At 56.2% G+C, this 14,053-nt stretch overlaps 1 protein-coding gene across 7 annotated transcripts in view; it reads right to left on the reverse strand.

The window, feature by feature from the left end:
• Positions 1-13,792, reverse strand: part of GDPD5 (glycerophosphodiester phosphodiesterase domain containing 5) — an 89,702-nt gene extending 75,910 nt beyond the window's left edge. For 2 of the 7 annotated variants that reach the window (XM_067750378.1, XM_067750380.1), the window contains exon 1: positions 13,011-13,792. The gene's annotated coding sequence lies outside the window, so the exon portion shown is untranslated. The remainder of the gene's footprint in view (positions 1-13,010) is intronic. The other 5 variants (XM_067750379.1, XM_067750376.1, XM_067750382.1 and 2 more) reach the window with 3 other exon arrangements.
• Between the last annotated feature and the right edge of the window lie 261 nt (positions 13,793-14,053).

Raw genomic sequence — 14,053 nt, forward strand, 5'->3', positions numbered from 1 at the left:
TGCCAGGAGGGTGTGGTCATGTCTTGATTGATCACAAGCCACTGCAGAGGTCCTCAATCAGGATGGATGGATGGATGGATGGATGGATGGAATCCCTAGCAAGACCCAGGGTCAACAATGGCTGGATGAATAGTTATGAATGAATGAATCAATGAACCAATTCTAATAAGCTCAATTGTCCCATTTCTCAGTCCCCAGCTGGTAGAAGCAGCAAATTAGGAAACACACACAAGAGCAAGAGGGGAGGAAAAAGAGATGCCGGGCTGCTGGAGGCAGGTCTGTGGGCAGCAGAATGAAGGTGCAGGGGGAGAAGAGTCAGGAACCTACAAAGGCAGAAGCTGCTGCTGAACAGGCGAGCAGCCCAGGGCCACGGGGTGCAGGGACCAGCTGGTCTCGGCTCTCCCAGCAGCTCAGTCAGTGTTCACAGGGCCCATCCCGGGACTTTAACCACGTGGGCCTCGTGCAGGGAAAGGAAGCAATCACTCCTTTTCACAAAGGTTTCCAACCCAAACTATTAAAGGGTTGTTTTTAAAGGGAACAGGGAGCAAGAGGAAGCCTCAGGGACACAAGCCGTAGCTGCCTGAAAAAATACTTCTTACATTTTTATACCATCTCATCAACATATTCAGGCACAGGATAAACATTTTTAAAGTGCCTACAAGTGCTGTTAGGCACTGGGCGGAGGGGACACAAGGCCTCTTCAGTGTCACACATTAAAGACCTGGATAGATCCATGAGGTGTTGGGTCACTTGAGGACAGAGAAGGAGGTGTTGGAGAAAAAAGGCCACAGGCAGGAAGTCTGGAGGATGAAGCTAAATCACCACGTGACCTCAGGCAAGTCACCTTCCTCCTCTGAGCTTCTACCTTCCCATCCAGGAAGTGGGGTGGATGATAAAAAAATCACAAAAACTACATTGCACCAGGCACTGGACCAGTGCTTACAGACCTTATCTAATGTGCACAACCAGCGAGACAGCTGTCGCTATTTGTTGCGGGGGGGGGGGGGGGGGGGGGGGGGGCACGATTGTCCCTTTCACAGATAAACACACTGAGGCTCGGCTGGGTACTCACCTGCCTGAAGGCAGAGAGGCGGTGGGAGCTGGAATTTAAACCCAGGTTCGTCTGACTCCAAAGCTCACCCTCTCCGGCCCTCCCAAACAAGTCCCACACCGCCTCTCACAGATTGCCGGGAGGATTCGGTGACATCATGAATATCAAAGAGCTTTATAAAAGGTAAACTATCATGGGTCCAGAGCCAACAAGAAATCAGTCTTGATCCTCCACAAAAGCAAACACTAAAGTTCACAGGGGCATTCAGAACTGGCCACAGCCCAGAACGCCTGGGCTCCTGAGCCCTGCACCTCCTTGGCCAACTTCTTCCCAGGGAAAGGGCAGTCCCAGGAGCCCCAGCTAACCCCCCACAGCCCATGGGGCCTCCTCCTAGACCAGAAACGGCCTCACTCCTGACCACCTTGTGTTCCACCCTGCTGAGGACCCGGAGGGCATGGCTGGGCCCGGGGGCACTGGGGGCTGTGCAGAATCAAGAGCCCCAGGCTCCTTCGCCCTACTGACATGCTGGTCGCCTAATCTCTCCGAGCCTTGGGTTTCCCACCCACAGAGTGGGGGATTAAAGGAGACTTCACCTGGGAAAGACTACTCCAAGGAGGGACTCAACAAACATCACTGACCTTTGGTTGGATGAGTTTAACTGGGTGAGCCGCAGGAAATCCAGGCTCTCAAAATCCCTGGCTGAGGCGGCAGGCGCTACCTCACCCACCAGGAATCCCCCATCTATCTAACATTAAACTCGCCACCTGCCCTTGGGAGCCCTGGCCCGAGGGGTGGACTCAGCTCCTACCACCTCCGGCACCAGCAGGACCCTAATCTGCTGGCTTCCCAGGGTGGCTGGGGCCCAGGTACGTGAGAGGGAGGAAAAGGGGCTTCAGATGAACTGCACTCATCTTTACTGGAGACACCTGGGCCCCAGGGGACAGACATCCTCACAGGCCTACTGTGGCCCAGAGAGGTTGCTAACTGGCTTCAGGCCACACAGCAAGTCAGGAGTCAAGTGGGTGCTGGGACCCAGGCCTTCTAGGCCTAGCCCAGGGCTCTCTCCACTGCCCCAGGGTCCCAGTTTTGGAGCATGGGTAAGACTCAGAGGGGAAGAACAGTGAAAACAGTCAAGATGAGGCACCCACCCCCAAGGCATGCTGGTCAGGAGGCCTTGGCCATTGACAGCGGGGGCCCCCAAGACACAAGGTGAAAACCAACACCCAGTTGCTCTGTTGTTGCCTGCCTCGCTCACTGCAGGTACTGATGGGGCACATTTGTATAGAGAAAGGGCTCAGTCTGCTTCTGCAGAGTCCTCAGCAAGAGGAAGGAGGTTCCAACTGCAGCATAGTGGATTTAAATTAGACACAAGAAAGAACTTCCTTAGGCAGCATTAGAAATGAACGGTGCACAGAGAAAGGGAGCAGGATGAAGGCTGTTATGGAGTCGCTTGTAGAATACAAGATGCTATCTCATCCATTATGTCCTTTTAGCTTCAAAACAGACCTGGAAGGTAAATGTGGCTGTCCTTATTTTCTAGGTGGGCAACTGAGGCTCAGAAAGTTTAAGTGACTCGTGCAGTGTCTTCAAAGCTCTGCTCTAAAGAGGTAGAGCTGGGCTTTAAAGCCAGGACTGACTCAGAAGCCCACACTCCTCCCTTCTCAGGAAGGCCTCTGAGATCAAGGCACTACCACACCCACCACGGGCATCTCAGCGCTCCTCCTCAGACACCCAGGGCTGAGCTGTCAGAGATGCCACGAGCATTCCCGCCAGGGAGAAGAGGGAGTGCTCAGTGGTGGCCAGCTATAAGGAAAGGGCTCTGCGTCCCGGGCCTGCCCTGCTGCCCCCAAGACGCCACGCCCCAGGGGCCTCGCCGATGCTTTCCATGCGATGTGGCCTGACATCTTCTGTCTGATTGTGCACCTGAGCTCACCTGACACCAACCTCCCCGTACATAGCCTTTGCCCCACTCCGGAGGTAAGGCTGTCTCCAGCAAGGCCACCCTGGAAGCTACCTGCACCTGATTTGGGGGAGGAGGCATGGGCCAACGAGGGCCCCTGGGGTCCCTGCCTGCTCTGCAGCAACAGGGTGGAGGGGAGGCCTGGCTCCTCCACCCACGCTCAGCACTTTGTGAGTCACTGTCCCAGCCCTGGAGGGCTTGGTCCTGTTCTACTGCTGGGGAAACGGAGGGTCAGAGCAGCCAAGCCACTTGCCCACAGTCAAAGAATAAGAAATAATTCAATTAGAAACCGAGCCATGATTCAAACCCACAACTGCCTGATTCCAGAATCCAAGTGTTTCGCCAGCACATCACTCTGCCTTTGAGTGCAGCTGCTGCTCGCTTGCCACGGCCCCTAGGGCCACACCTCCATGCTTTATACTCACCCTTCCCCCATCCTAGGATGCCTTTCCCATCCAATCTGAGCCAGCAGAGTTCCTAGCCTACCTTCAAGACTCATTTCAAATGCCCCCTTCTCCATGAAGCCCCCCCTGATTTCTCTCATTCTCATCTGACCTCCTCTCTTTTCATTTGTCTCCTGCTCGGAGCTGCCTGGCCTGCCCGGTGAGGAAGAGACCTGGCCTGTGCCCCAATCACTCCCTGCCCCTCTGGCCTCAGGGCTCCTCCGGAGCAGCGACACCAGTGTCCTCTTCCTCCCAGCTCCCGGCACAGACTGGGCAGCAGAACTTGGGGACATCTTGTCCAGCTGCTTTCTTTCACAGACGGGGACACTGAGGCTTGACAGAATGAGAAGCCACTTCTCACAGGACATGGTTTGCGGGAGAGGACTGGGGGGAGGGGTGGATAGCTGACAGGTGAGTGTCCATAATGGTGCCAGGCTGCGGGGAACTGTCACAGCCTCATCACTGGGGCAGAGTCTAGACTGAAGGCGGTGACGGTCCCCATCCTCGCATTAAAGGTCTGGCCACACCGTGGGTTCTGGGCTCCCACTGTATGATTTGTGATCATGGTAAAAGCTGTCATTTACCAGGCACTTCCTGCTCGCCAGGCACCATCCTAAGCACTTTCTGCTCATTCATTCATCAGTCCTCACAACAACCCTGTGAGGTACTCTCTGTTATTCCCATTCCAAAGATGAGGAAACCCAGGCACAGAGAGATTAAGGGCCACATCGCTGAGTTCCCCAGCCATATTACGGCAGAATCAGGATTTCAGGAAAAATGTCTGGTTTCAGAGCCTGCGTTCTAACTGCTACTCCATGCTTCCAGACAAAGAGGGACAGAGACACAGGCTGGAAAAAACTCACAGCCAGGTCCTCTGAGGACCAGTGGCGGCAGAGCTGGGCCAAGTGGTGGGCGTGGTGGCCAGGGGCCAGGGCACCAATCTCAAAGGGGTGCTAAGGCACCTCTGGAAAGATGGGTGCCCCCAGAACTCCTCTCCCCGAGAGGATGTGACAGTTGGGATGCTTTGGTTCATCTCTGGGGTGGGGGCTGAGACCCCCTTTGCAAGGGATAAGCTCAAGTACCAACAGATGAGCTTTAAACTGCATCCCAAGGAGGGTGAGTCCAGTGGACCTCATGGCTTTTGACTGACAGAGTGAGGAATGCCTTCCGTTTGCCTCTCTGGGCCCAGTCCCCTCTACGTGGGGCCCCAGAGGCTGATCTCAACGGACTGCCTTGGGTTAATGTGTCGTTGGCTTCCAGAAGGTTCACCCAGAGGGAAGCCCCAGTGGGAGACTGCAGGAAGGAGGAAAGAGAGTGGAGGTTTTATTCCCCTGCCAGGTCTCCTGGGTTAACAGGGTCCCTTGGCCACAGCCTCTGTCCATACAGCTGACACCTTCCTCCAGGGCAACTGCAGCTCTGGGAGGTAACTGCCCCCAGGTGCTGCACTCCCTTTGTTGGTTTGCTCCACCCCACTGTCGGAGCAGCTCACCCGGGGCTGATATACCCTCTCTGGCGGGGCCAGAGCAGAGGAGACCAGGTACTATCGCCAGTGGCCCCTTTCTGCAGTCTTCTTCTCGCCCTCAGAGCCTCCTCTGAATGTGCATGGAACAAATGATTACACAATCGCGGTTTGCAGGGGTGCCCCACACTAAGCCTGCAGGCCTCCACTGTCTCAGCCCGGCCTGGCCCAGCAGGCCATGAAGGGAGGGGCAGGAGGCAGAGTTCGGTGAGGACAGCCACGGCCAGCGTGAGCGCTCACGGTACGGTAGGCACTGTGCACTACACACCAAGTACTTCATTCTCTTCTTAAAACCCCCCCAAGGAGGCCAAGGAGGTATGCCCTATTTGTGTATTTTACAGAAGAGGAAACGGGCGCTCAGAAAGCTGAAATGACTCTCCCAGGGTCATATTTCCAGCAAGTGACAAAGCCAGGACTCAAATTCAACTTTCTCTGCCTCCAAAACCCATCCTGGTAGTAACCTTGAAATAATTTTATTGGATTGGCTTTCAACAGAGACAGCTGACTTAAATGGGGTCAATTATTGCTGAGGGCCACACAGAGGCCTCCAGTGTCTCCCCAGTACCCTCCCCTGAGATGAAACAAACTCTCTGGCGTTCTTCAGTTCTCCCAGGTGGGACGGGGGCCCCAAGTGGGTGGCGCAATTGGGTGTCCGAGTTGGACAAACAAGCAGATCCAGACAAGGCTTCATTGTTAAGGGGAGCCTGACTCTTTGGCCATTTAAACAAAACCAAGCAAGACAAAATGCTTACTGCCTTATCTCTTAGAGAGAAGGGGGATGGGAAGGGCCCCAAGACTGGGTGTTGATCCTTCCCCCGCCAGCCTCAGGTGGTTGGGGCACTAGAGAGAGCACTGCAGGGGGGTCCAGGGTCTGAGTCCAGCAGACTCTGCCACTGTCTGTGACCTCCTACTGCACACTGCCGATGTGTCCGGTACTGCACCACCGGTGCCTTCTGCGCACGGCCTCATTTGGTCTCTATGAGAGATTATGGTTATTCCTGTTTTCAGACAAGGACACTGAGGCTCAGAGAAGACACCCAAGCAGGGAGCAGAGGGGTGTTGGAACCCAGGTTTATCAGATTGCAAAGTCTTTCCACTTCCCTGTTTCTCCAGGGAGAGCAATACCGCAGAGGAGGGAGCAGCCTGGAAGCAGTGAGCTCCCTGTCCTGGGGATGTACAAGTACAGTCTGGGGATGCTGCAGGAGGTGGCCAGGTGGCTCTGAATCTTGGCTGTGCTTTGACATCACCTGCAAAGCTTTAAAAACTATTGATGCCTGGGTCTTGCCCCAATTTTTTCTTTTAATAAATTTATTTATTTACTTTTGGCTGCATTGGGTCTTCCTTGCTGCACGCGGGTTTCTCATTGTGGTGGCTTCTCTTGTTGTGGAGCACAGGCTCTAGGCACGCGGGCTTGCCCGAATTTTTAAAAGTTCCCTAGATGATTCTAACGTGTGCAGCAAATTTGAGAGCCATGAGCCCAGAGGCCCACTACAACCTCTCCCACCCCACACCTCTTGAAGGAAAGAAGGGCTTTGTTACTCTGACCCATTTACGAGAGGGGCAAAAAACAGGCAAAACGTAAGGGCCGAGGTCGTGTCCTCGGGGGCCCCACCACCAACCACCGAGTGTAGGCAACATGAGGGGACCCTGACTTCAGAGGTGAACTCCTTTAAGATACTTGGGGGGTCCTGGCTCCCTTGTCAGTGGAAGAAAACTTTCCCTTTGAGCCTCCTGGGTGGGAGGGTGAGGCGAATTCTTCATGGCCTTTTTTTCCCTCTTTAGTAGAGTTCACTCATTCAAAAGCTAAACAGCTGTAGGATTAATGCTGGAAGACCACCTCCGCCGGTGGGCGTGTTTGGGAGCAAGAAGATAAAAGAACTCCGAGTGAGGCCTGTTTATTCTTTTCTGTAGGAGATTTGGTTCCAGGCCTGGGAAGAGCTGGGACTCTCAGACCTCGGCCCACACTTCCTCCCACCTGCCTTCCTTGTGCCCTCCAGCAGAATATCACAGATGGCAAGACAGCGTGGGGTGGTGGGAAGAGGGAGGCCTGTGGAGTCCAGCAGACGTGGGGTCTGCCCAGACGCTCCTCCTAGCCAGCCACCCTGGACAGGAACCACTCCTCTCTGACCTCATGCCTCGTGCTGACCTCACAGTGGTGCCCGGGTGCGCACGCGCACATGCATGTTAAATGATACTTTCCAACTTAGCGCCAGGAGCACCACCTCCAGGAAGCCTTTCCTGACTCCCTCCCCGCCCAGCACTGGACAAACCCAGCCCCTGGCCTTCTCTGCCACATTCTGTCACATTCAGTGTCGTCACTGCTTCTGCATTCTCCCCTCCTGATGAGGTCGTTCATTCATTCATTACACAGAGCAGCTGCCCTGTGCCTGGGATTCATTCCATATGCACTTCCTGAGCACCTGTTCTTTCAGACTCTGCTAGGAGATACAGGCAACAACAGCTAATATGCATTGAGTGCTTATTATGCGCTGGGTATTTTTCTGAGTGTTTTACATGTATAATGCATTTAATCCTCACCACAACTAAAACTGTCCCCATTTTACAGATGGGGAAACTGAGGCCCAGAGAGGTTAAATCACTTGCCCAAGTCACACGGCTAGTAAGTGTGCACTCGGGCTGTGATCTGAGCATTGCCCTCTACCACCATCTACAGATGTCGATGGGACCAGCCCCCGCCTTGGGAGCTCACTCTTCACAATTTGGAAGTTTTGTATCTGTGTTTACTTGTTGAATGTCTATTTCCCCCACAGACCAAAACCTCCCATCATGTTACGTTTTGTAATACGTAATCATGTGTGTATGCAGCGGGAGAGGGAGACCAAATGAACACTGCTTCCCTTGAAGGAATCTTCAAGCACATCGCAGCATCTGCTACCTGGACCCCAGATGGCTCCTCCCAACTGCGTCATTCCTGCCGCTAAGGCCTGAGAAGAACCAGGTCCCTGGACATCCCAGTCCTGCTCCCTGCCGGGAAGGCGGTGGGAATGGCAGCTCTCCCAATCCCGTCTGACAGAGTCCTCCCCAGGCGGCCAAGTGTCCTCCTCTGGGAAGCCCTCCTTGCTGCCTGGCACATCCTCCCTCCCGGCCTCACTGGATGGGCTCTTCCATCAGCTTCTTACTGAGTCACTTGATCACGAAGCTACTGAAGGGATGGGCAAGGGGACTCACGCTGACAGAGTACCCACCTGTGTGTCAGGCCTGGCACCTGCCGCCCGTTGTCTCATTTAACCCTCACAACACTGTGGTTGCCAGTGCCACTTTACAGAGAAGACGGCAGAGATACAAAGGTTGAGCGACTTGCCCAAGGGGCAGCTCGCATTGCCTCTCCTGGGTAGGGGTGGGGGCAGCCACTTTGCGCCAGGCACCCTGCTAGGCACTCTGGGGGGCGGAGGGGAGAACTGGGGTGGCAGAGAATCTATTTCTGACTGGCTGGCAAAGGAAGCAGATCTACACAAGTCCAACCCACAGACCACGGTAGGCGAGTGACGGCTGTGGATCTGTAGCGGAGGAGTCCTGGAAGCTTCTGGAAGGAGGCATCTTCAGGCCTGGCTAGATTCCTCACTGCTGCACTCCCATGACCGCCACAGGAAGAAGGGCAAGCCTTGGCCTACAAAGCTCTGGTGCCCCGCGGGTACTGCCCTGGAGGCTGCAAAGGGAGGAGGAGCAGCTGTCCAGCCAGCTGCCCTGCCAATGACCCCACCGTGGCCAGGGCCGGCCTGCCTCCAGCCCTGCCAACCTGGCCTGGCCCAGGCGGCTCCCAATCACAGGGTCTTCTCTGCCCAGCTAATGACCATGTTGCCAGCAGCCCTGGCCGCCACCCTCCTTCGGGGGAGGCAGCAGCTAACTACAGAGCCTGCTGGCCCAGACAGTGGCCGGGCCAAAAATCACAGCCACCCATCACACCACATCCTCTGGCCCTGAGGCTGTGGTCTCCTCCCCTACCTTCCAGGGTCACGAAGGACACTGCAGAAGGCTGGAGCTCTGGAAGCTCAGACACCATCCCCCTCACCACAGACCCGGGGAAACAGGACCACAGCATGGGTCTGATTCACCCCAAGTCACACAGTCAGCCAGTGCAGAGCCCAAGGCCCTCTGCTCAACCCAGCACTGTCCTTCCCTAGCCCTGAGAAGAAGGCTCATTTCCAGGCTTTTTACCTGCGTAGTTCACTCTTTTTACCTGCGTAGTATGCTCTAGACACTCCCCACTGTCTAGCTGTGTGACCTTGGGCAAGACAATGTACCTTTCTGAGCCCTGTCTTCCAGGGTGTAACAGTAGCTACCACCCAGAGTTGTGAATGAGAGGATCTGTAAAACACTTAACACAGTGTCTGGCTCAGAATAAGTTCTCAAGAGCATTAACAATTGCTCATATCATCATCACAATATTATTAAATGAGTATGTAGATGCATTTTACAAACTGTAACATGTGATGCAATGGTAGGTATTGTTTATTACTAGTACTGTGAAGTTAAAGGTTCAGAGAGGGTGTGACCAGAGGGTTGGGTAATCCAGGAATGTTTCTGGGGGGATTTATGACCTGAATTAGGCCCTGACTGATGTGGAAGTGAGCAGAGCGGAGGAGCACCATAAACAAAGGGACCACACATGATGTGTTTAGGAGACAGTGGTGAGCAATGACCAGGGGTCCACGCAGTGGCTGCAGTGGGCAAGGCCTTGAATGCACAACAAAGAGGCCTGGTCTCCATCTTACTGGTAAGAAGGAGTCACAGAGGGTTCTCAGTGGGGGCCCCATGGTGCTTTCTGCAATATGAATTCTGTCTGGCATTCAAGGCCCTCCACCGTCTGGTCACTCACCCACCCCTCTTCTCCACACCCCTCTCTGACCCCACAGATCCACCATCATCGTCCCAGAGTTCTCCCCACCTCCCTGCTTATTACACCATCCCACCTTCTCCACCATTAGCCCACCTCACGGTTCTCGTTCACAGTGAAACACCCTTTCATTAAGTACCTTTCGTGCCATCTGCTTTACATATATGACCTCACAGTCACCCGTAACTACCCTCATTTTACAGAGGAGCGAGCAGAGGCCTGGCTGTGTCAGGTGTCTTGCTCACAGTCTCACAGTGAGTAAGTGGCACAGCCAGAATTCAACCTTGAACTGATGTCGGGACCCCTACTCTCTAAGGCAAGTTGCCTCTAGCCTTAGCCCAGACCCCTTTCTCCTTGATAAAGCCTTCTGGGTTACTCCAGTCCCCAAGAGCCTCTCCGGGCCACCCCTCCTGACCCATTTGGAATCGGAGGCCCACAGCTTGAGCCTGGTTCATCTATAGCTTGGTTTCCACTGTTTCCTGCGGGTCCACCTTGCCCCCCAGTAAGAGAGCTGGGGTTGATATTAGGTCACTTTCTTCCTGTCGCCCCTTTCCCCCGGATCTGAGACTTTGTCTAGCACTGACGGGAACCACCTGCCTCCTCTGGTGGGGCTCAGAAGCTCAGCTGAGCACACAGCAAAAAATTTCCCTAAGCCCGCCTCGCAGCGAGGCGAGCCATAAATTATTCACCGCACCTTTGTGCCTAGGGAGGCCAGAGGGAATGAACACCCGCTCCCCACAATCCCAAAGAAAGCCAGCAGCCCTGGGATGAGGGATCGGAACCTAGAGCCCCTTGCCAGGGTCCCCAAGCAGATTTCTGAGGGCTGTGGGCCCAGGGAGGTAGCGTAGGGTAGCCTGACCCATACAGCTGAGCAAACCCATGTCTGTGAATCTGCAACAGTAGCCTCCATTCCAATCCAAGGCAAGTCTGAGAATTTCTCTGGATTTCCTGGTCAAAATCCAAGCTTCCTTTTCTTACAGGGAAGGAAATAAATTATCTGGCCACGTGCTGTATATTTATATCTCATTTAAAGCTCACAACAACCTTGTAAAGGAGGAATTCTAATTTACAGAGAAGCAGCTGGGGCTCAAAGGAGTGAAGTGACTTGCCCAACACCACATGGCCAGTGGGAGGAATCAGAGCAGATTCACGCCGCCTGGTCTGTCTGACTCACTGCCGTCTGCCCGTGCCGCTTAGCCCTCCCCGTTGGGAGCTAGTCACCACAACGCCTTTTCCATCTGGGTAGCTTCCAGGGCACCTGGGACGCAGTCAGCACTCAGTTCCTGAAGCAAACTCCAAGGCCCTGCGCAGGAGGTCTCACCTCTCTGCCCCCCAGCTTCCCGCACAAGGCAGCCATTAGGAACAAGCCCAGTCTTGGCAAACAGCAAAAATTCTTCAGCAATTGACAGTGTGCCGGATGTGATGGCTCCATTATCTGAGCAGGTAACAAACAGCCTGCCTTGACCCCATTTTACAGGTGAGGCTTGGAGCCCTGGATGCATGCAAAAGGTCCCAGGTGGCTCCCCAGCCCCGTTCTGCCTCACTCCAAGTTCCAGCTCCTTTCCACCCCACCGTGAAATGAGATCACAGGTGTGAAATTATCTCATCAAAGAGCAGCTTTGTTTAGATGCAGGGATTATTATGAGAATCTGAATCCCCACGGATGGTGGGGGTGAGGCTGGAGAATCCCAAGCCCCTCAGTCACTTTCCCTTCCAGTTCCCCCAAACACTCCACCCCCAGGGACCGAGCTTCCAGCCTCCAGCAGATCTCTCCACCCTCCCCCACCTCCCAGGGGCTTTCCAAGGTGGATTCCCCCTGACTCCAGGAAGCTGGGCACAGCAGGGGTTAACCAGTCACGGCCAAGGCCACCGGGGTTCCTACCTAGGCCACATCCCCTCCCCCTCCCCACCCAGAACAAGAGCCCACAGGGTCCATACCAAGCACTCTTTCACAACGTGCCTCTCCCTGCACAGCCCCAGGGGGGCAGCAGAAGAAGCCCCTGCCTGGGAATCCAGACCCTCAGACTGTGCCCCCAGCCCTAGCAGCCCCAGCTCTGAGACCCTGTGCAACCCGCTCCCCGCCTGGACCAGAGGTGTCTTGCAGGTTCCCTTGTCCAGGAGAGGCTGAGGTCAGACCTGAGGTTGGGGCCAAAGGCTATGGGGCTGCTGGTCTGTCTCAGGCCCCAGCACCCTGCACACAGATTCTCACAACAGCCTGATACAGGGTCACCCAGACCTCACATCAGGGGTGGGAAAACCCCAGCCAGCCACCCAGAAGATGCTAACTTGGGAGGGGGAGGGGACACCTTGAAGGATGTTTGGGAAGGTTTTCTCAAGTGTACTTCTGGCTCAACTACTCACTTGCTTTAGGACCTCAGCAATTGGCACCCCCTGTCCTCAGGCCTCAGTGTCCCCCTTACTAATGTGAAGGATGTGAGCTGGGTGAGTGCTGAGGGGCCGTATCTCCTGCAGTTCTGATGGGCTGTGACTTAGGGACCTCTACAGTGTGTTCTCCCATCAGATAAGCAGCGTGTCAGGACCTCCGGAGCGTCTTAGAGACACTGGAGTCTGGCACACAGGGTACAGGGGCAGCTGCTCTGTCAGAGAGGGAAGCTGTGGAACTGGGAAGCTTCCCACTTCTGCCCTCAACTCTGGGTCACCTTTCCTGGGAGGTGACATGACAATGGAGTGGGAGGGAAAGAGGCCAGGAGAAGCCACGTCCCAGCCTCAGGATCAGCTCTCCGATGCCCCAGTGGCCCCCACCTCGACCCCCACCCCCACCCCACCTCCTACCATGCGGCTCTGCACTTCCTTTCTTTTTCTCTCCATTCTCTGCTCCTTTCCCTCTCCAGCATAACACTCCTCCCCAGTCTCAGCACCAGAGTAAAAAGAGCAGGGTCAATCAACCCCGTTGAACCTCAGTTTCCCCATCTGTAAGCGCTCTTAACAGCACACAACACCTTCTATCACACGGAGTAGTGAGCCATTTGCGCAAGGGTGGGGCGCGGAACGGCACACAATGGGCGCTCAATAAGTGCCCGTTTTCTCCCTTTTCCTCCTCCCTTTCCCGCGCCCCCTCCTAGCCAGTTCCAGCCGCAGCTAGTACCCAGTGCACACCCGCAGGTAGCCCCAGCGCTGCCGGGATGGGGTCGGAGGCCGCCTGGCATCCGGGGCTCTCTCACCTGCACTTCTCGGCTCTCTCTTGTGCTCTCTTGGGGGCAAGCGCTCAGCTCCTCGCCTGGGGCGGCAGGAAGGTGGCAGCTTCGACTCGAAGCACCAGCCCAGTCTGGTTCAGTCCGACTATCCAGCCCGCCTTGGACCCCTCACGGGGCGCTGAACCCGGGCCGGGGTTTCCTGGATGTTCGCACGGTCCCAGGTCCGAAGCACCGGATTGGAGGCAGCTGAAGGTTCGGGTTTCGGGCAACCAGAGTCTGGAGGCGTCCGGGCTGCTTTGCACTCAGTCACGGGGCTGGGGGCACCCCGCCTTAACCACGGTCGGAGGGCTGGGGGCTCCAACACACACTATAGAAAGGCTGGGAACGAGCCCTTAACCCTAGAGCCGTATGGTGGGCCAGGAGCGTCCCTCGCCGGTGCACTGGATCAGGGTCTGGGGCTCGGGGCGCCCCGGCCACACGCCCCGGACCGCAGGGCAGGGAGCGTCCCGGCGGAACCCGGGTCTGGGACAGGCGGGGCAGGGCAGGGCGCCGGCGAGGAGGCGCGGAGCCCGGCGGGGAAGTCTTCTTAGGTTCGGATTCGGCTCGCTCTGCAAAATGGGGCGGTCCTCGGCGCGGCAGCTGACTCCAGAGCTCCGGGCCGCGGCTATACTTCCTCCTCTTTCCCCGGCTCGCTAGCCGCTCGCTCAGTCCCGCGCCGCAGCCGCTGCCACCCCCGCCGCCCACCCCCACAGGAGCTGCAGTAGAGCCGGAGCCGAGCAGAGCCTAGGTACCGCCGCTCAGCGCCGGAGCGCCTGCCAGCGCGGCCCCGCCCGAGTGGGGGCGGGGTCATCCTGAGGCCCCGCCCCACCCCGGCCACCGGCAAGGGGCGGGGCGAGCTCCAGATCCCCTCCCCGCGGTCCCGCGCCGTCGGGCAGCGGGAGCCAATCGGAGAGTGGGAAAAGAGCGGAGGTCTGCGGAACGTGGGCTCTACCTCGGAGAGGGCGGGGCAGAAGTGGAGAGGTGCCGCCCGAGAGAGGACAATGGAGGGGGAGGATGGTTTAAAGAGCTGA

The sequence above is a fragment of the Pseudorca crassidens genome, chromosome 9 (assembly GCF_039906515.1).
Source record: "Pseudorca crassidens isolate mPseCra1 chromosome 9, mPseCra1.hap1, whole genome shotgun sequence".
Lineage (NCBI taxonomy): Eukaryota > Metazoa > Chordata > Mammalia > Artiodactyla > Delphinidae > Pseudorca > Pseudorca crassidens.